General features: G+C 45.6%; 1 protein-coding gene across 7 annotated transcripts in view; it reads right to left on the reverse strand.

Annotated features, from left to right (window-relative positions):
- The window catches only part of FAM168A (family with sequence similarity 168 member A), a 343456-nt gene that overhangs the window by 152511 nt on the left and 168249 nt on the right, over positions 1–22696 (reverse strand). The window contains exon 1 of one of the 7 annotated variants that reach the window (XM_090030791.1): positions 22373–22391. The exons of the other annotated variants lie outside the window; for them this stretch is intronic. The gene's annotated coding sequence lies outside the window, so the exon portion shown is untranslated. Of the gene's footprint in view, positions 1–22372; positions 22392–22696 lie in introns of those variants that run through there. 7 annotated transcript variants of the gene reach the window in all.

Genomic DNA, 22696 nt, shown 5'->3' on the forward strand with positions numbered 1-22696 from the left:
TCCTGTGGAAGATCTTGGAAAAGTTTATTAAGGAGGCCATCCTTGAGGGACTGGCCCAGGCTAACATCCTAAGGGATAGCCAGCACGGGTTTGTTGCAGGTAGGTCTTGTTTGACCAATCTCATTTCCTTCTATGACCAGGTGACCTATCACCTGGACAAGGGAGAAGAGATTGATGTCATATATCTTGACTTCAAAAAAGCCTTCGATCTGGTATCCCATGATCACCTCTTGGCCAAACTGGCCAGTTGTGGCCTTGGCTCCACCATGATCCGCTGGCTGGGAAACTGGCTCTGTGGTCGGACCCAGAGGGTAGTAATTGATGGCAGTCACTCATCGTGGTGCCCTGTGACCAGTGGGGTCCCTCAAGGCTCTGTCCTTGGACCCATACTGTTCAACATCTTCATTAATGATGTGGATATTGGAGTCAGGAGTGGACTGGCCAAGTTCGCCGATGACACCAAACTTTGGGGCAAAGCATCCACACCAGAAGATAGGCGGGTGATCCAGGCTGACCTGGACAAGCTCAGCAAATGGGCAGACGAGAACCTCATGGTGTTTAACACCGAAAAATGCAAGGCTCTCCACCTTGGGAGGAAAAACCTGCAGCACCCTTATAGGCTCGGCAGTGCTACGTTGGATAGCACTACAGAAGAAAGAGACTTGGGGTCATCATTGACCACAAGATGAACATGAGCCTGCAGTGCGATGCTGCGGCTAATGAAGCCACCAAAACGCTGGCTTGCATCTATAGATGCTTCTCGAGCAAATCCCGGGACGTCATTCTCCCCTTGTACTCGGCCTTGGTGAGGCCACAGCTGGAGTACTGCGTCCAGTTTTGGGCTCCACAATTCAAAAAGGATGTGGAGAAGCTTGAGAGAGTGCAGAGGAGAGCCACACGCATGATCAGAGGTCAGGAAAACAGATCTTACGATGACAGGCTGAGAGCCATGGGGCTCTTTAGCCTGGAAAAGCACAGGCTCAGGGGTGATCTGATGGCCACCTAGAAGTTTATCAAGGGTGACCACCAGGATCTGGGGGAACGTCTGTTCACCAGAGCGCCCCAAGGGATGACGAGGTCGAACGGTCACAAACTCCTGCAAGACCGTTTCAGGCTGGACATAAGGAAGAATTTCTTTACTGTCCGAGCCCCCAAGGTCTGGAGCAGTCTGCGAGCGGAGGTGGTTCAAGCGCCTACATTGAACACCTTCAAGAGTAAACTGGATGCTTATCTTGCTGGGATCCTATGACCCCAGCTGACTTCCTGCCCTTTGGGCAGGGGGCTGGACTCGATGATCTCCCGAGGTCCCTTCCAGCCCTGATGTCTATGAAATCTATGAAGATTCTACCTATTTATCCAGGTGGTATATGTAGTAGTAAGGGTTAGCTCCCTTCCCGAGGGCTGACATGATGACATCAACAGGAAGTTGTCAACCATCTTTGCGTGTTTGTTAGCAGTTGCCATAAAGCCCTTTTGAGAACAAGAAGTCTCTCTGCCTGGTCCTGAGCTACATGACAGCATATGGTGTCAGGAATGGCTGAATCCTGCCACCAGCCTCAATCAGCTAAATCCAGCTCAGGGCAGAGGCTGGCCACAGAGAGGGATTATAACACCAGGCACGCCTCAATAAACATACCTGCTCTTTCCCCACAACAGGAAATATGGATTCCAGATGCAGGAGTACAAGGCACTGTCCAGCCTAAGGTGTCCAGTCACGATGGGTGGAGACACCTAGAGTCTCCTCCGTAGGGATTGAGAGCATCTTCATCATAGTCCACCTCTTCACTAGATTAGGTCAGGACAGTCAGTTCAACCAAACAGACTAGATCTCATAGATACATAGATGTTAGGGGCTGGAAGGGACCTTATAACACCTGTGAACTTATCTACTTTCAATGAACAGGCTCATTGATGTTTCTGTTTTGATTATTCTCTTTTTGTAGGAAGGTGCGTGGTAAAGACTCACAAGGGAGTGATGTGCTTGCAGCCTCTTTTCTCAAGATGATTTTGCAGTGCTTTGGAAATCCTTCAAGTTTCTCCTGAAAATGGGGGATGTAGTAATAAGAGTTAACTCCTTTCCCAAGGCCTGACATGGAGACATCAACAGGAAGCCGTTACCCGTGTGTGTGTGCATCAGTACCACCATGTTTTGGAAGGACATCCTTTGCTATGGAGTCTTTGAGATCAGGGAGGGTCAACCTGCAGCATCAATGCCACAAGTGGCATGGGCTGGGTGTGTGCGAGTAGTTGCAGTGAAGCCCTTTTGAGAGCAAGAAGTCTCCTTGCCTATTCCTGAGCTATGTGGTAGCACAATGCACACACAGTGCCCTACTTGGGAAGGAGCAGAGGATGAAGTCTATGCAACTCTTAAAGGAGTAGAGGGTTTGCACACATTATTTGTGCTGTAAAGGGAACATGCCTTTTCTAGCTCAGCTCTCAGAATGATGCCAGCCTGATGCCCATTTCAAATATTTGAGTGGTGTAAGATCATGTTGGCAGGACGGAAAGAGAGGAAAGTGCTTTATAAATAAAATACATGTACAACATACATTATGTTTTACATGCAAAACAGGGCAGCAACAGTAATTGTTCAATCCAGTCCTGAAGTAAACAAACACAAAATACTGACTGCAGTTCAGGTTCTTGTTGCAATGGCTACACAACCCGAATGCTGGTTTTGGCTGGGATCAGAGCAAAAAATAAATGAATTAAATAACGACTTCACTGAACCTTGACTGGCTTTTAGGCAACAAACCTATAAAATTACATCCTTTTTCTTCATTTTCCTTATTTCAAATGTCCAACTCGCACCAATGGGGGGAGATTCAACATAGTCTATGTAAATTGACAAGCAAGCGAAGAGAGAGAGAGAGATCTTGCAAGATCTTGGAGAGGATCATCAAGGAGCACATCTGTGGGGGGCAGCAGGGGAGATCGTGCTCAGGAGCAATCAGCATGGGTTCATGAAAGGCAGGTCCTGCCTGACCAACCTGATGGCCTTTTATGGCCAAGTAACTAAATCCTTGGATGATGGTGTCACCGTGGACATAGTCTTTCTAGACTTTAAGAAAGCCTTTGACACTCTCTCGCACCCCATCCTCATCAATAAATTAAGCGACTGTGGCATTGATGCCTGCACAGTTGAATGGGTAAAATATTGGCTGATGGGGCACACCCAGAGAGTAGTGGTGGACAGGCTGTACTCAACCTGGACAGATGTGGGCAGTGAGGTCCCCCAAGGCTCAGTCCTCGGGCCTGCACTGTTTAGCATCTTCATCAGCAACTTGGACAAGGGGGTGGAACACATGTTGTCCAAGTTTGCTGATGACACGAAGATGTGGGGCGAGGTGGACACACTTGAAAGGAGAGAGAGGCTGCAAACAGATTTAGACAGACTACAGAAGTGGGCAGACGAGAATAGGATGGGGTTCTGCGTAGACAAATGCAGGATGCTGCACCTTGGGAGAGGGAATCCACAGCGCACATACAAGCTGGGGAGCTCCCCTCTTGAAAGCACAGAGGTGGAAAAGGATCTTGGAGTTATTATTGTCTCCAAGATGAACATGAGCCACCAATGCCAGACAGCAGCCAGCAAGGCCAGCAACACTTTGTCATGCATCCAAAGGTGCATCTCAAGCCGGTCCAGAGAGGTGATCCTCCCCCTCTATGCGACACTGGTTAGGCCGCAGCTGGAGTACTGCATCCAGTACTGGGCGCCGCACTTCAGGAGGGATGTGGTCAGCCTGGAGAGGGTTCAGAGGAGGGCCACCTGCTTGGAAAGAGGGCAGCAGGACAGGCCCTACAAGGAGAGACTGAGGGACCTGAACCTGTTCAGCCTCAGCAAGAGGAGGCTGAGTGGGGACCTGGTGGCTGCCTACAAACTCATCAGGGGAGATCAACAGCAAATAGGTAGAGCCCTTTTCTCCCCAGCACCACTGGGGATGACAAGGAACAATGGTAATAAGCCAATGGAGAACAAGTTTAGGTTCGAGATCAGAAGGCAATTTTTTAGTTAGGGTGGCCAAAATCTGGAACCAACTTCCTAGGGAAGTGGTCCTTACCCCTACCTTGGGCCAATTCAAGAGGAGGTTGGATGATCTCCGGTCTGGGGTCTTGTGAACCCAGCATTCATTCCTGCCTGTGGCAGGGGGTCAGGCTACATGATCTGTTCAGGTCCCTCCTGACCCTAGCTGCTATGAAACTATGAAATAAAAATCACATTAACGGTAAGCTTTGCAAAACATGCTTACTTTTTATCTGACAATCTTTGTTAATTTACAACAATGCTTCACAAGGTGTTACATAAATATTTGTAAATTCCAGTAATATGGAGCCACAGATGTGCAACTCGGCTGTTAAATCTGTGTGCGGAAAAGGAGAGAAGCTCTTGTTTTTAGAGAATGATAGTGTATAGAATAGACTTTTTCTAGAGTCATGGAATAAATATATTCCTATACCGAGTGCTGTTTGATTAATAAAGTCACTCTGCAAATCCCTCTGAGCTCATAAAACAAAATTATTAGTTTTGCTGCTTGCTAACTAGCAACTAAAAATATTAAATGATGAGCTCTCTTGTTCATAACCTCCCCCTGCCTTTTTTATTTTTTTTTTTTGGTAACTTTCAGGGCTGAGGATTCTTGCAAATGTCTTGTGCTAGAATTTTCTAATTCTTCCAACAAAAGCAGTGAGGCAGTTCAGAAACAACTCAATGCAGCGAATCACTAGGAGTGCATAGAAGACGACAGCATACAAACGATGAGGCACTGCCTGAAATTTAAGAGTCAAGGTCATACAACAGCATAAAGAATAGATGCCTACAACACAACAAAGTGCTTGGTAAGCGTACTGCAAGGAAAATGCTCGTGATGGCTGGATGAGGGACCGGATGACTGAACTTGGGTTCACAAAAGCTTGTGCTCTCTCTCTCTCTATATATATATATATACATTATTTACTTAGTCTATAAAGGCGCATATCTACATTGTCTTCTAACTGACTTCAGACTAGCGTGGCTAGCTACCTCTCAGTACCACTAATGGCTAGGTATAGGCAGTCAAAAAGCCTGACGCTAAATTGATTCAGTCTTTGCAGGTTAGTCTAAACTGCTCAGCTTAAACTGAAACAGAAGTGAACAGACATTTACCATTGATTCAGGAAATGCAGCCACATGTCTGCAGTGGCTCAAGCCAGAAGTCAGGAGGCGCTAGAGCACAGCTCTCCGGCTGTGTGTTCACTTCCTTTTCCTGCTGCCCTTGAGGTCTCTGGGATTTGCAGTCCAGACTCATAGCAGCAGGATTCTGCAGGGTTGCTCATCACTTCCTCTTCCTGCTTCCAAGTGCCTCTGGGATTTGTAGTCCACAGTTGCAGCCAGCAGTAAGTTTGAGCAGGGGAAGGGGTGTTTAACCTTCCTCCCTGGCCTCAGACTGCAGCTGTGGTTTGCCTGTGGGGGGTAGTGGTCCTTACCTTCCCCTTTGAAGGCCGGGCTGTATCCCCAGCTAGGCTTCTTCCCCCTCCCCACTGCCTCATCAGCCAATCCTCACTGCTCCAGCTAGGGAGCGGAGGGGCAGGGCCAGCCCTGCTCTCTGGAGCAGACAGCCCAGCCCAGCCCAGGGTTGGAAGGCATGTTGGGATGCTGGGGGACTGTCATTTAACTTGAACCAGGAAGGAGTCTGGGACAGAAGTTCCATAAACTGGTCGGACCCAAATCAGTTAAGTCTGATGTTACATTCAACCAGGTTTATCTTAGACCAGTTTGGGCCATTTTGAAACTGGTTTATGTGCACTGAGCTTCTGTTCTGTTATGGGTTTAAACCAGTTTCTGATCACTTAAACCAGTTTATATGTAATTTCTGTCCCTAGTCAAAAGGTCTTTGACACTACCTTCAATGACTCTGGGCCTTGTTAACAGCTGAAAGTGTACAAAGTGCTATGCAGTTCAAGAAAAGTTGGTTTCCATGGGAATACAGGACAAAGTAAAAATAACCAAAGGATGATTTTGAACAATTTTCAGCCAATTGTCATGGCAATAGAAGAGTTCTAACATGGTGTCACGATAACCAACATTTCAAAATTAATGAGAAGGCATTCTGTTTCCCCTTCATCTTTCTGAAGAGTAGGATTAATATCAGTCTTATACACTGGTGAGAGAATTACATATTGCTGCCTTAAAAAATAGAGCCATACATTTCCTTTAAATAATATATGGCAAAAATCAAAACCAAAGAAGTTTTGCTAGTTGCAGTCAAACTGAAGAAAGAAAAGAACTAACGCTATCTTACATAACAGCTTTTGTGTTAGCGAGTAAATGAATTGGTGCTCCCAGGCCAACCACTTTCTTAACTCCTTTGACACCCAGATGACATTACCTGTATTCCTCTATCAGGAAAACAGCATCAGAGAAACACTAAGAAGGAACAAGACTGAATTATTTGGGCCACCAACTCTGGACTAAAAGCCACAAAAATGTAAAGATGCCAGAGCATCTTAGAATGCTAAGTACAGATGAGACTATTTGACTTGGACACCAACAGTATTAGACCCAGAACAATACACATAGGCCTCAAACAATAGTGCACATGTTGCATCTTGAGTCCTACTTCAGCTCTGCTACCGCACCTCTCAGACTCGAAGCTTTCACTTTTGCTCTGTTTTCTCCTAAAGCCTTTAACCGTATCACTTTTTGTAAAACTTCAAGTCATCTCGACACAATTGTGATACTCCATTTCACTACTCTTCCCTTACCTGTGCTAGGGGGAGAGATGAGCAAAAGGTTTTAAATTATTAAGCATCTTAATCGTTTCCTCATTAGCCTGCATTTATTAATGGAACAAAGGAATCGTATTTTCAATTTGCTAAAAATATGCCTGCTCTTTGTAATGCTGGTTAATACAGTAAAGCAACCAGATTGATTTTATATTTATCATCTCAGTCCCTGTTTACACTGAGTCTGCAATCACAAAATATACACCTTACAAAACCAGAGTGCCACTAGGTTAGAGTATATATATATATGTAAGCTTCCTGCATGTATAAGGGAAGAGGGTTCATGAGCCCAGATGATCTAGGAGCTGCTTCTCATCTTGCATCTAGGCATTTGGGCTCAGTAGAGACAGTCAAAAAGCCCAAGGCTGAATCGATTCAGCCTCTGCAGGTTAGTATAAACTGCAGAGAATAAACTGAGAAACAATTGGACAAACATTTACTTGCGATTCAGGAAATACAGCATACCTGTAGTGGCTCTGGCCAGAAGCCAGGGGGCACTATAGGATTTGCAGTCTAGAACCATAGCAGTAGGACTCTCCAGGGATGCTCATCACTTCCTCTTCCTGTTTCCACATGCCTCTGGGACCTGTAGTCCACAGGAGCAGCCAGCAGTAAGTTTCAGTAAGTTTAGTAGCAGGGCAGCTCTGTACTTGGGGGAAGGTGGGTTTACTCCCTGCCCCACTCCCAGCCTCAGCCCCCACCCCAGGTTTGCGGGGGGGGGGCAGTCACTGCCTTCCCCCCTTCAAACCCTTCCTTGCTAGAGCAGACAGCAGAGCCCAGCCCAGGGTTGCAAAGCATGCTGGGATCCTGCAGGACTGTGATTTAACTTGAACCAGGAAGGAGTCTGGGACAGAAGTTTCATGAACTGGTTTGGCCCAGATCAGTTAATTTTGATACTACATTCAACCAGGTTTATGTTAAACCAATTTCAGCTATTTTGAAACTGGTTGATGTGCACTGAGCTTCTGTTCTGTTACAGGTTTAAACCAGTTTGTGATCATTCAACCCGGTTTATGTGTAACTTCTGTCCCTAGCCCTAAACTGCTGTAAACACAGTGCAGGAATATTTCACAGAGCTCACTGAGTGCAGAACAATGGAAGGATTAAAAAGAGCTTCTGTCCTTACCATTGCCTTCAGAGCACTACAAAACATGATCTATATCCTAAGAAACATAGTATCGATTGGAACATAAAGAGAGGCCGAGGTAAACAGAAGTTCAACATACGCATACAGGTCTCTTGCTGTCTCTGAAACAACTCACTATTGACCTGTTTAAATTAGGTTCTCTCCCATTTGACCGCTTTTACAGTTATTGGTGTGTACTCTGCCTTCTGGGAATGCAACTGAAATGGGCAGCAAACTCCTTATCAAAATAATCATGGAAATTAAGGGATGGAAGGGACCTTGAAAGATCATCAAGTCCAAGTCCCCTGCTCTGGGCAGGAATACCGCTGAGATCAAATGATCCCAGCGAGGTGTCTGTCTTCAGTCTCCTCTTGAAGACTTCCAAGGTTGGGGACTGCACCACCTTCTTGGGACGTCTAGTCCAGATTCTGGTCACTCTTCTCCCTGGAGAGCAATGATCTTTTCTATAAAACATTAGGTTATTAATTATGAGATGGTAACATCATCTTTGGGGGTAAATGGATGGCAGTAAATCAAATAATGACTGAAACTGCCCTTGTTTACAACTTAACCATGAGTTGGGGATGTCTTTTCCTCCCATTTTTGATTGGATAGATCCTGATTATAAATTGAAATCCATGTGAATTAGCTTGATCTCCTCAAAACTTGTACCCACCACAAAATTTATCCATCGGCTTAAGGTACAGAATTCTGTAACTCGCCTACTGGCGATCTGGTTACAAAAGGGAACCCGACTGTTTTGGGTGCACAACACACTGAGTCAAAACTTGTTGGAATCGCCTCAAAACTCTTAGGGTGCTCATTCTAGCTGGAATTTTGATTATATTTCAGGAAGTCCAAACTCTGAGAGCCCACAAAGTGATTCACATTTCAAGTCATCTTGCTAGGAGGTCTGTTGAGGGTGAATTAGAATAGGTCAGTACCACAAGGGCACAGGAGCCGACAGCTGGGTAAGCTCCAATGGGCACCCCTATATTTATTAGACAGGCAGCATGAGCCCACCAACCTGACTACCTACTGTCTGACGCAAACAGAATAAGTCTGAAAATATTTTTCCCAAACATACATACTCTTCACCAAGCTCGTTGCTACAATCACAGACGGGACTTCAAGGGTCATTGGCACCAATCCCCGTATGGATGCAGGATTTGCTGTTCCTGAACCATTGACTGATGCCTGTCCAGCCCCTTCCTGAAAACCACCAAAGATGCCACCACTTCTCTGGGCAGCTTGTTCCAAGCCCTGCTGTATTTTTAGTTCACCCAGATCAGTTATTCTTTGCCCACTAGTAGCATTCATCTCTGCAGCACCTTCTCTTTGGTTCGTAAAATATAATTACAATCAACACGTCTAGGAAACACACTGCATGTTATCAGTCAGTGAGGAGATGAGATTAACACATACACACACGCTCCCCCTCCCCTCTTAGCTAGAGCCAGAACAGACACGGAGAGCCTCAGAGTGATGCTGCAATCCAGTGGGGACCAACCTTGTGGGCAGGTGTGCCACAAATTAGCCTCACACTCTCCCCAAGTGCCACTCCGATCCCTTTCCCTTACTCAACCTGCTGCTCAGCTTTCTGCTCCCTGACCAAACTGCTCCTTTGCTTTCTGCTCCCTGCCCTCCCTGCTACTATGCTGACTGTCCCCTCCCAAACAGGCCACATGCTACACACAGAGACTGCCCGTGTTCAGGCTGTAGGTTGACTACCCTCTTCTAATCCAAGGGTATCAAATGTATGGCCCGCAGAGATGCTCCATCCAGCCCACAGAGCTCCTGGTAGAAATCTGAGGGCTGAGCTAGTGGGGCCAGGGCCTGCCACAGAAACCAAAGCCCCACTGGGCATGGCCACTGGTAGCAGGGGACAAGCCAGAGCTGTGCTAACACAGCCTGCTTGTCCCATCACTGCTGCTCAGAGGCAGATCTAGTGGAGGTGCCGCGGTGCGGTTGCACCCCCCAAGAGCACTAGGTGTCTGTTGGGGAAATCAAGTACGGTGGAGCAAAAGAGCCCCCTTTTAAATTGAAGAGAAAAAGGTTTCCACAAAAGTGGGGGGTGGAGAATGTAGTGACTGCTAACTCACTGCCGGATAGCGAGGTAGGAGTTAACTGCATACTGGGACATTTTAGACAATGGGCCTGTTTTAACCCCGGACCAAACAGATTTGTTGGATATAGTATGGCTGAAATGGAGAAACCTTATTTTCCAAAGAGAAGTGTAAACTCTGACAGGAAGCAGATACCTGTCTTTCAGCCATATACAGAATTGTGCTGGGGGCAGTTAGGAACTATGGATCCAATGTGATGACACGCCGACCACCCCGGAGCTCAAGCTGAGTTCACGGAGACCTGATGCTATCCACAGCCACTCGGGCTCAGGGCCTTGCGAAAGCAAGCTTAGGCGTCAAGTCCAGATGGGGTTTAGTTCTGATGCAATGAGTCTGAGCTGACCTTGGGATGCTGCGACATCCTTTGAAGGGTGCCACGGGGGTGAGGAGGACATAAATAGGCCAGGGCAGGCTCAGGCTCTTCCTGTTGGGCTCCTTCCCTGGCCCCTCTACAAAGAGATTGGCACTGTAATACGTACCCGGTTTCTGAAACGGGGTGCTGTTTCCCTCGTTCCCATGGAACGCAGCTTGCTTGCTTCCAAATAGATTTGTTATGAAGTCCTGCATCTATTCAGAATTATAGTTATATTTTGCCTCCACCTGCAAGACATGGGTCTGAGAGGGCTTTGTGCCGGGCTATTGACAAACAGTTACTGTAAAAGGGGACCTTTTGATGGCATGCATTCATTCTTCCATTCCAGGAAGCCAACCAGGACTTTTCAACATTAGCAGAAAATTGGGGGAGGAGGGGTGAGGGGAAGGGGCAGGGGACAAAAAGGCCACAGCACTAAAGAGTCTTTCAGGGATCATTTATTTGAACAGTGCCAAGCAAACTCACTGATGCAATATTTTCTTCCTGCACTCTGAGCCAGGGCTTTGGGATCTAATAAATCATCTCTGGCCGCAGAGACATTAAAATTCTAGCCTGGTACTGCATTAGATGAAATGAGGCCGAATGCCAGCAAGCAGAGAGCGAGAGAGAGCAGGCACACACGCTTTGAAGTAAGTGTGAGAGTGTATTTGCGTGTAAGCAAGCGCCCAATCCCTGTTTCAACCTGGGCTGTATCTAAACAGGAGAGAAACTCAAAGCACATTAAACAGGCTAGAGCTGCATGTGCAATTTTGAGAAAACTCTTAGGCATTAAATTAAAACAGATTTTAGGCATGGAATACAATAGAAAAATACATGTAGTCATTTATTGACCTAGTACCAACAGACTTAATACAAACAAGAGAACTGTTTCTTAAGCTTATAAAAGACTTTACCAAACCAATGCCAGATTGTATTTCTGAACATTAAGATAGACCTTTCTGCTATATCATATTGACTGCACAGAGCATAAAAAAATAATTGTGTACCTGGAGAGAAGAAAAATCCAATATTTAATCTACAAACATGTTTCCAGAAGTCAAGCCACAAAAATCTTAATTTATTACCTTTAGTATAGGAAAATACAGAATGCTACCCAAACAGCTGTTTGCCATGGCAGAAAGAAGCAAATGTTGTAAGTATTTCTAGCAAGTCACGAGAGGAAATTTGGGTCTATTTTCAATGATTTAATTGAAGTATCTGGGGATTTCCCCGGCACTGAATTAATGGAATATGGTCGTAGGCTGAGAATATGAATTTACCTTTTAAATACTTTCAAATTTGCAGAAGGGACCCACTATTTATTCTTAATTCAGTGAGACTTTAACCTGTATCTAAAAGACGGCAGTCCAGCACTAACTGGTGGGGGGCACACAACTTGATTTTTTTCTGTTAAAAACTGTTGGGACCATCACTGTCATACACCCCATTTCCCTGGTCATCTTCCAGCTCTCTCATACGCCCACCAAAAGTTTACCCAGTGGGGTCTGAAGATAATCGCTGGCCCATTGAGTACTTCTTCCTTGTCTGCAGAAAAGCTAGGGGGTCAAATGATGCCTGTGATGCCTCACTTTCAGCAGGTACATTAAAAACTAGCCAAATACCATATTTGCTTGAACATCACACACTCCCAAATAAAATGTGCACCTTGTTTTTGGAGAGGAGAGTGTAGAAAAAAAATGTTCCAGTGTAGAAAAAAAATGTTCCAGAGTCATGGCTGATTATGACACAAATTAAGTCCTCCTAGAACAGGGGTGGGCAAAATGTGGCCCATGGGCTGGATGTGGCCCACCAGGCCATTGTATCCGTCCCACAGGGCCCCTAAAAAATTTAGAAATTAATATTTATCTGTCCTGGCTGCCTGTCATGCGGCCCTTGATGGCTTACTAAAACTCAGAAAGTGGCCCTCTGCCCGAAATAATTGCCAGCCCTGTCCTAAAAGCACAAAGGGAGTGTGGCATTTCAGGAGATAGTGTAGGCATGTGGTATAGGAGTAAATACAGCATTACTTTGTTGCAGTGGGTATCGCTGCTAAAAGGATGTTGTGCCATAGTGAATGGGAAGGGGGTTGGACTGCCAGACTGAGCACAAAAAAGGAGGTGAGGAAGTGGCCATTATACAGGCTCTCTGATAGTGTGGTTTGTAGTCCACATCCATATACAACAACCCACCAGATGCTCAGTGCAGTACTACTGAAAGAAGATTGAAGATCTGGCAGACAACAAATCAAATGTGGATGTGACCTTTCGGCTGTAAAATAGACTCTGCATTTGTCTCAAGTGAAAACCTCGTGCTCCAGGATCCTTCAGAGGTACAGATCTACTGCCCCACTTCAAGTTCCTCTGAACTGTGCGGGCTAAGATGTGTTAATGTTTTTTCTTGGGATGTGGCTGTGCACGTCTAAGCTTACTGTGCTTTTTCCCAGGACAAGCCGGCTAGGCTGCATCCTTTCTCTCACCATTTACTGGCACAGGAGCAGCAATGCATCTTGGATCTTGGAAGAGTGTCAAATCCCAGGACAAATCAGGCCTGCATCAAAAAAGCCTTCTATTTACAGCCTTCCACGCTATGGAAACCAAAAAGATTGTATAAATAATTGAAAGGCTGGTATGATTTTGGACTGTGCATTGAGTTGTATCTTCTCATATAGCAGAAGGCCATTCTTCAATGCCAACCACCTCAGGAGGAGGATGACAATGTGGAGGGAGTGAAAGACAGCAATGGAAGGCAGGGGACAGGAAAAATGACACTGAACCATGTAGAGATCAGCAAAGTAATGAGTAAGGAAGAGGACAACTCTCAACATGAAATCAAAGAGAGCAAGAGGAAGTTCACATGATCCAAAGGAATGGTAGAAACATAGGGACACGGGGCTGGAAAGATCTCCTGGGACATCAAGGCCAGACATCTGCTGTCTCAGCAAACCACATCACCTAATTCCATCTGTAAATGCATCACGCTGTATCTCCCAATTAGTTCCAGTTTGGGTCCTACTGCTCCTACGGGGAGACTTCCAGTACTATGCTCAGAGTGACAGAGGAAATTAAAAAGAAAAGAACCCAACTGAGACTGAACAGCCAAGAAATATATATCCTGAAAACAAAATGAATTAGGCTAAGGATGAGGGTGCTGATGGTAGTGGTAGGAACCCCATCACTTGGGACCACTGTGAACTAGACATCACAAAATATGATCCCACACCATCGGGGAGATAAAGCAGGGGAGAAAAAGGTCTGAGATTGTTCCCCTCACTAATTTCCCCCCTGTACAGACCTTGCTAAACTCCAGATAGCCACTGGCCAGCTTCTTTTTATTGCCTGTATGAAGACGAAGCTGCAGTGAAGCTCCTGCCGACCAAACGTATTCCCACCAGAATAAATACAAAATTAGCGATTTCACCTACCATGCAAACTCAAGGTATTTCATAAAATCACAGAAAATGAGGGTGTGAAGGGACCTCAGGAGGTCACATCTAGTCTAAACCCCTGCTCAAAGCCCCAACCACATCATCCCAGCCACGGCTTTGTCTACCCAGGTCTTCAAAACCTCCAAGGATGGAGAGTCCACAACCTCCTGGGTAACCTGTTCCAGTGTTTTACTGTTCTCCTAGTGAGAAAGTTTTTCCTAATATCTAAACTCAACTTCCCTTGCTGCAGCTTGAGTCCATTGCTCTGTGTTGTGTCATCTGCCCCCACTGCGGACAGTTCAGCTCCAACTTCTTTACTGTCCGAGCCCCCAAGGCCTGGAACAGACTCCTTCCAGAGGTGGTGCAAGCACCTTCTCTGGACTCCTTCAAGCTGCGCTTGGACTGGGATCCTTTGACCCAAGCTGGCTTCCTGCCCTTGGGGCAGGGGGCTGGACTCGATGATCCTCCAAGGTCCCTTCCAGCCCTAATGTCTATGAAATCTATGAAATCCTCTTTGCAACCTCCCTGCAGGGAGTTGAAGGCTGCTATTCAGTCCCCCACCTTGGTCTTCTCTTCTCCAGACTAAACCAGCCCAGTTCCCTCAGCCTCTCAAGTCATGTCCCGCAGCCCCTGAACCATTTTCACTGCCTCCCGCTGCGTGCTCTCCGACTTGCCCACATCCTTTCTGTAGTATTTAACTTAGGTTAAGAAGCAACGTTTGCTTATGTCTCGCTTTCACCTTCGTTTCTTTAAAGCAACCTTTTTTTCATCTCAGAATACATTACCAAGTTCACAATGGACTGCTCCCTGCCTTCTCCCCTCCCTTACCGGCGTTCACTTTGGGCCTCTTTAGTTTATTCATTTAATCTTCCATGATGGAAAAAACCCAAAATCGATACTGCAGCATAACCGGGCCCAGTGCACCAAGTCAGTGTGCAGGATTAGGAGGTCCACAATGGGGGTCGTTCAGGAAAACATGAAAGGCAAAAAAAAGGCATTTAACGGCTCTGTTTATTCACAATCAAGGAAAACTTCCAAAGTGTGTAAAACCTTATCCGAGCAGTTACGGCACAAAACAAGGAGCAAACATCATGTAGCTTCAAAAGTTGATGTTATCTGGACAGATCTACAGAGCGACTGACTGCATCAGCCTCTGTGATGAAACGCTGCGAGTTGCGGTTGCCTTTTGCACTGAAATGATCTGACCGCTGGCTTGCCCAGCTAGGCCCCCACTTTCAGCACAAGAGAAACCTGGCTCCTCACCTCCATGTGCAGCCTTGACATGCACAAACTTTTCCCCCAGGCGCCATGCGCACAGGAAAACCCATGCGTGCTCCATGTGTCACAGCACTGCCCCTCATCCAATACCATTGTCCAATATTAGCGGCATTCAGAACAATTACAATACCAACCCCAGCCGAACACCAAGTGCAACTAAATTGCTTGGTGTCCACTCACTTAGCAGATGCACTTTATTTCCCAGCATAACCAAAACTCATTAGACATCTGATTTCCATAGTCTTAGTGTGCCATAGACTTCAGGCAGCTACAGGAGTAGATTTATATGAATGAAGACACTTAATTAGCAATTGGTGAGCAGCCGGCCCTGCTAGCTACACCAGAGAAAGTTGGTGAATCGTTCTGTAATTTCATTAATGCAGACACAACGTATTAGATGCAGCAACAACAGGCTTGTCATAGGTCTGCTCTGCACAAACCCATTAATACAAGTTGAAAATAAGAGGTCAAAAGAATATTGGATCTACTTTGTACATTTTTTATTTTACAATAGTTAACCTAAAATTGTCCACTTTACAATTCTGCATCCTGAACTTAGTTTCAACTTACTGCTTCAGAGAATCCAGTGGGGGAAATGGGTCACCTAATTAATTCTGGATAGGATTTACCAATCAACAGATAAAATAAACATGCACTCAGGCACCATAAACAGGAACAGAGCGAGAGAGCTGGGCACTTCACCCCACCTCTCTTAGCATCGTGGAGTCTTTTGCCCACTGTACATCAGTACTCCCCAAAGCTGCTGAGAAACAGTTAAAGGAAGATATCCACTTTGTCCTGTAATGCACAACAAATCCAGAAGAACTTAAGCCACTGGGCCCCAAGGGTTAATTTGGTAGGACCCAAATCAGGGTCATCCCAAGGGAAAAATCCCAAGAATCATGGAACAAATTTAATTTTCTTAATTTAATCAGGAATAATAGTCCAAAGTCAAAATGACAGTTCTCTTGTTCCTGCAAAGAGAATACATAAAAGGCTTAAACCGACTACAAGTATCCCGTCAGAAAACCTTTGGGCCTTCTACAAAACTGCAAGCTCGGTGATCTCAACACAACAATAAATTAATGCAATGATAAAGCTGAAAACATAAACCGAGGGAGTTCTGTTTCGTGTAGATGGTGTCTGAGGCTCAGTCAATACAAGCAATGTGGAAGAAGGTAAAACACAAGTCAAAGCCATGCCGGCCTACCCTTCTGCCAGCCGGCCCGGCAAGTTCAACAGCTACAGAGCACAACGACCCGATTCTGTGTCATCGCTTTGTCAAAACAGTCTCGGTCCGGTTTCACCTTCGACCAAGCGAGGAAACCTCTGTCAGCAGAATGCCCCAAGTGACCCAAGCCAGTCATGTACTATACTGCTCCAGTAATCTGCCTTCAGCACATGAACACGCAGAACTATCACGGGCAGCCCGCGACCCAAGTAGGAAGAGCTACAAGTCCCGAAGCAGCCCTTGGAGAAAGCACACCAAGGTCGGCCGCGCACACAACAAGCCTGCGCAGGAGGACATACGACTTTAAGGTCCTGCTTAAATTCCACCAGATGCCAGTAAACATATAATTCTGTGTTTTTCTGAAGTGGAAACTAAATCAGAAGCTGCAGAGCTGAAGATTACATTTTTAAGAGCCATATTTATACACACATATGCATACATACACACATATAAGACACACGCACACACACACATACATATGTATAGATACGGACAGATATTTGGCTGGGGTGATATCACCCTGGCACCCGTTCTTGCTCGGGACAGGGGGGGTGGTCAGACCTGATGATCTGTTTAGGTCACTTCTGACCCCAAGCACTATACTATGACACACACACACACACACACTCCCCATTTATGTGTATATGTATGGAGATGCATACAGACACACACATATACATTTGTATCTATGATTTAAAGAAAAAAAGTTATTTTCTATCTTTTCAGGGGACGTTCAGATGAAGAACAGCTTTTCAATTCTATTTCATCTTCTACCCAGCTTCCGTATATATATAAAAAGGAGGGGGGGGGGCGGAGGGAAGCGAGGAGGAGGAAGGAGACTGTCTCGCCCATCCAACTTTAGCTTTTAGCATCCACTGGTTCCACCTGGAAGTCTGTAGTTTGCCAGTGTGACCCACGGGACTATACAAGAATCACTCTGCCGGGATTTTTAACTCTTTGCAGCACCCCTCTTAAAGATCCCCCAGTTTTCAGCAGCATAGGGCAAATAAAATTTAGGGTAAAGAGGCAACAAATTCATACATTATTGATTCACCTGCCAGCCCTGACTGGTCCATTGTGAAAAACTAAGCCCTGCAACTACAGACATAGCACAGGGTGGTGATAAAGGCTACAGACAAGAGCAGCAGAGGAAGGCCCTGCTCCACGGACAGATTCAAACTGGAGAGCCTGAGCCAGGGTACTTGAGAGGACTGCCTCCTGCCCTGCCAGAGAGCATACAGCCCAAAGGAGGGTTGGGGAAGAACTGACTCCCAGGAAGAGCAGATCCTGCGGGAAAGCAATAGGGAGGGCAGAAGTTTGGAGGCTGAGGCCATCCTAGCCTTAGCAAAGCCTTCGCTGGACTCCCCGCGGGCTGGAGAAGGGAGAACAGAGACGGCACCTGGCAATGCTGCACCCACCACAGAAGGGCTGGCAGGCAGGGAAGCGTTTCCATTACCGTACTCTCCAGGAGAGCAGGCATTGTTCCAGGGGAACAAGTATGCGGTAGCTACTGCACCGTAAATGCAGACCTGGTTGACATTGCTTTAACTTCCCTGTTACCTCCCCACTTAGACAGGCCATAACCTACCAAGAGAGTTACTTGAAACCGGAAGGACCGTAGCCATTGTCCCTTTTAATCGCCTACTGAATTGTGCTATTGCATCGCCACCCCTAAACTCCGGTCTATCCAGTGCCTTAATGCAACTCGAGATTTCCTTGCACAGAGAAACACTGAACTCCCCTCCTTTCACTAGTGACACCCCAAAACCGTGGGGAAAAAGCAAGCAGGACTCATGGTAGAGGTGATATCTTACATTAGCCCAACTATATTTTTGCAAAAAAAAGCGGGAGATATTTGTGGTTAATCATCAGGGAATGGGGACCTAGTGTACTTGTCCTTTAAAGGCTCTGCAAGCACATTTCTATTTATCAAAACCGCGGCTTATACCGGACGACAATATTCCAGCTGCCTCGGTGAGCAGTTTTCCACCCTGGTCGTTTTAATTAGGGAGAGAAGGGCACGGCGTTCGTTTTGGGACTTTTCCCAAAAGTCATAAACACAACTCGTATTTAAAGCATCATTTTGTAAGGTGGGAGCAAAATGTCAGACAAACAAGCAAGGCATTAAAGCGAGCTCTCAGGGCAGCCGGAGGCAGCTGATCAATAAAATGAAGCAGGACGCCGCATCCTGCATTTTAAGTGCCGCTTCCCGGTGGCGGCCCCTCGCACCCGGGGCTCCGCGATATGCACTCGCTGCTGGTTTGAGGTGCTGCTGCCCCCCGTGCCGGCAGGAGGTGACACTCCAGCTACACCCCCCCTTTGTGACAAGGAGGGAGGTGACAGAGAAGAGCTCTCCGCCCAGGTGCCCCCAGCTCTGGATCTAGCCTCCCCGCTGGTCCGAGGCAGCCTTGCTCTGAAGGCCCTCAGGACATGCTGCAAGGTACATATAGTTGTGAAGGCTCCTGAGGGCGGATCTGAGTGGAAAGGGCAGCTTTGAGCTTTGCATTTCCTGGAGAGTTGAGCTCAGTTGACTGTCAGAGGCAAGACGCTGTCTGACAGTATTTATTCTTTTGCAACTTGTATCGGGAGCATCTAGAGTTCTCGAGCGGTGCCTCATCATCTACATCACCAGTGAAGCCCAAAGCTGCACAACGAAAAATAGACTTGGCTTAGTCCCCTCAACTTGTGCATTATCTCCCCGCACCACCGCTGCACAGTAAGCCAAAAGGTGAGGCACATCTGTCAGTCACCAAGCGTAGCTAATGAGCAGCAGATGCAGCCTCTGCCCTAAGGATCTGATCATCACGGAAGTCAAACAACAGATAATCCAAACACAAAGCACCAGCGGGAAGAGGAGATGGACTCGTCTCATAACAGTACAGGAGCAATTTGTGTGCGGGTGCGACTCAAAGACGCTAGCACTCTTCCAGCTGGGGCTGGATTAGTACAATGCATAACGCACACGATTTCGAGAAGGGGTGCAGCCCCACGAGCGGGAACATGCATTTGCCCAGGGACAAACAGCATGCCCGTGCACGTGTCCTCTGGTGAGCGGCATGTTGCCCCGGTGGGGTAGGGGAAGCTGGGCTGGCCCCAGTAGCCTTACCTGGGGTCCTGGGGGCCTCCAGCTGTAGTGATCCTGAAGCAGGAAGCCTCACTGGCAGCCGGAGCATGGCCCTGGCCAGCCAGGCTCCGGTTTGGGATGGCACGCACGGCTGCTTTTTTAGGCACGGGTTTCTTTGACTTTAGGATCTCCCGGTGTCAAACCCCACCCCCCACCCGCAAATCAGCAGTGCAGAGAATACCTGCATGTGGCATAGCATACCGCACATTCCCACTTGTCTAGATGTGTCCAAGGGGCTTTAGTGAAGCACGTGTGATCCCTGCCATGTTCAGCAAGCAACTGTGGGAGTAGGGGGCAGCAAGAAAGAAGCTAAAAAAAAAAAGGAACGCAACAGAAGTGATCGCTGAGATGTGGTTGTTACCCCACAGGTTTCCTGCTGGAAATGTTCCACTGGGGACGTGTTTTATTAGATCGTATTCAGCGTTTCTACAAGTTAGAAAGTTTCCTGAGCAGTCACGTGGTAATGCTATGATCTAAATAAAACACGTCCTAAATACTGAAGCCTTTGAAGTGCCAGTGCACCACGTTGTCACGTGGGAGTGACAAACAGCTGTTTGCAGGACCCAGCTCCCCCAGCGTCTCCTGATGGTATTAACTCCACGGACCAGTCGGGTGTTGGCTCAACACGCATTAGGTCATATCATCTGGAGATGCTCCTAAATTGACTATGCTACAGTGGCCCTTGGCGCACGTTTTACGACTTCAGCACTGAGGCGGTAGTGTTTTAAGCGCAGTTAACGCAACCTAAGCGTAACTTGCAGCAAGACCCATAGGACACGTCTTTGCTGAGCACGGAAGCAACCGCACGGTCACTGTGGCAGCCGCTAGAGGGCATCATGGACTAGGCAAGTATAATACAGGAGCTACCAAAGTAGGTCTAGATCAGGTTCATAAGTTAAGGCTTCTGGACTTGGCTGAATGATTTTCACTTATTATAATCACAACTGCAGTAATAAACCCTGAATGAGACTACCCAAGTTGCACAGCGTTTTAGGAACGTGCTTCAAAATGTTGTTGGTTTGGGTTAATTAAAGTGATTAGGGAGCAACTTATAACAGCCACTTCTTCAGCTGGAAAATGCAAACCAGCTTACAACAGACTCTGGTTCCTACCCAGAATTCCTCTCTATCGAACTAATTTGCTTGTCACAAGAATGGGATGTATCCTAAAACTGAAAATCGTATTTTGGAAACATGTTGTAGCAAGAGGCGAGACTCAGCTTCCAGTTGGATTAGCACAAGCCACTTCTGGTCAGGACAAGAAGGGGCATCTGAAATTCCAGGTGCCTGCGGGCATTTCAAATTGCACTGTTTAGAATACCATCAAGGCTCTCGTGTGAAAACAGTGGAGGGGTCCCAAGACGTTAAGATAGATTTGTTTTTAAAAAAAAGAAAACAGAAACTCTGTTTTTTATCATTTATATCAAATGCAGTTCTAAGCCTTAATACAACTTGTTGTAATTTCACATTTAATTTTAAGTGCTTTTAAAAAAATTGTATTAAGGCTTAGAATTGCCATAATTGATGGTAAGCATTTAAATTAATAATCAATTATAATAATAATCGAGCAGTTTGGGTTTTCACTGAAGTTTTCAAGACATTCAAACCATTAACCTGGAGAATGTCAAGAGCTAAACACCTGGAACCAGGTTGTTTTTAAAGTGATCAGTTTTTGGCGGATATTACCTCCTCAGCAGCTACAGAGAAAATACTCTCTTCATTTCAGTCTAAGCAACAAATTCAGTCCAATAATTAGCTCATTCAAGGTTGAGAAAACATCTGGGAGTTGAGACACAGGAAGGCTTGCTTTCCTTTTCCAATCTATGAATATAAACTAAGTGCAAGCAGCTGAGATCTACTACTACTAAAATCTAGAAGAGCACGGTGACCAGAAACAATCCATTTAAATTCTTACCTACACATAATTCTACTTTCATTCAATAAATCATTTTAAATGCAAAATACATTTTAGCAGTTTTTATCAAGTATCCTGCAGATTTAATGTAGTTTAAATTACTAAAATATTTTTTTTAAAAACAAATGCTGTCTTTGTTCATTTTATATTGAACTCCATATGTTATCCAAAAGCAGCTTGACACAAATCACAAGTAAAAAAAAAAAAGTTTAGAATATAGTTAATGATATTTCATAAACACAATGAAATGTGAAAGCTTAAGAAGAATCTGAATAAGTACCTATTAAGCTATATAATTGCTTACATTTAAATATAATGTAAACAAGTATCAAATTTACTGCAAATGCTGTATTTAGTTATAAACAAAGGGGTTTTTTTACTGGTTATTAAACAATACAAAAAAAAAATCAACCTTTCTTTAGGTAATCGATTTAGTATAACATGCAAAACCAGATTAAACTGAATTATGGTAGGAAAATCAATCTACCCTGCATAGCATTAACAAAGTCACAAAATACCAGACATTAAAACCCACCATTCTGATTACAATTTATTTTTCTTTGACTTGTATGCCGTTGATTTTTACTCACTAGTGCCACTGAATATGTAAATACAAAGGCCTAGGTTTAAAGTTGAAATGGTGTAAGTTAAGAAAGCTCGCTTCATTTTACTTTAGCTTTAGAACACATGCAATATTTTCTATTTGCATTTTCAAAGGCAATGCTGAGCCTTGCTTTTTTTTCCCCTTCGTGACGTTGCAGTAATAGTAATACTTTCCTTACAGTGAGATTCTCCTCCCCAGTACAGAAGTCACAGAAGTCTATTCACCCAGAAGTCGTACATGTTTTCCCCAGACCTTGGGAGTTCACTGTGTTGCAGCAAACTGGCCCTGCAGTAGGCTCTCAAGCATTTTAAACTGTTCAGATACAATTTTATAACCCTTGATATTTATAATTAAGTGCATCATTTTGCATAATCAGAACAGCAAGATTGTCACCTATGAACAGAAGCTCACAGAACGATTGTTGCAGGTACCTGTTCACAGGCTGTTTCAGTGAACCGAACAAGTCCAAACGCCTGACACGGAAACCACCTTTTTGAACAGGCAGCTGCAGCTCTTAAGCGGCTGCTGATGATTTTCACAGGATCATGAAGGAGAGATGTCCAAGACCCCAGGCCTGTAACAAGCTCATGTGCCCACAGGGGGGCCCAGGGAACAATCAGAGCCTGCAACCATCCCTTTCAGACTTAACAGCATCATATTCTTTAGTTAATAGCTATAAGGCAGCTTGAAAGCATTTTTACAGTCCTCAAAAAACTAAAAGAAAAGGGGGGAAATATATAGATAGACAGATAGAT

Source organism: Crocodylus siamensis, chromosome 1 (assembly GCF_052110815.1).
Source record: "Crocodylus siamensis isolate JL-2025a chromosome 1, ASM5211081v1, whole genome shotgun sequence".
Taxonomy (NCBI): Eukaryota; Metazoa; Chordata; order Crocodylia; family Crocodylidae; genus Crocodylus; species Crocodylus siamensis.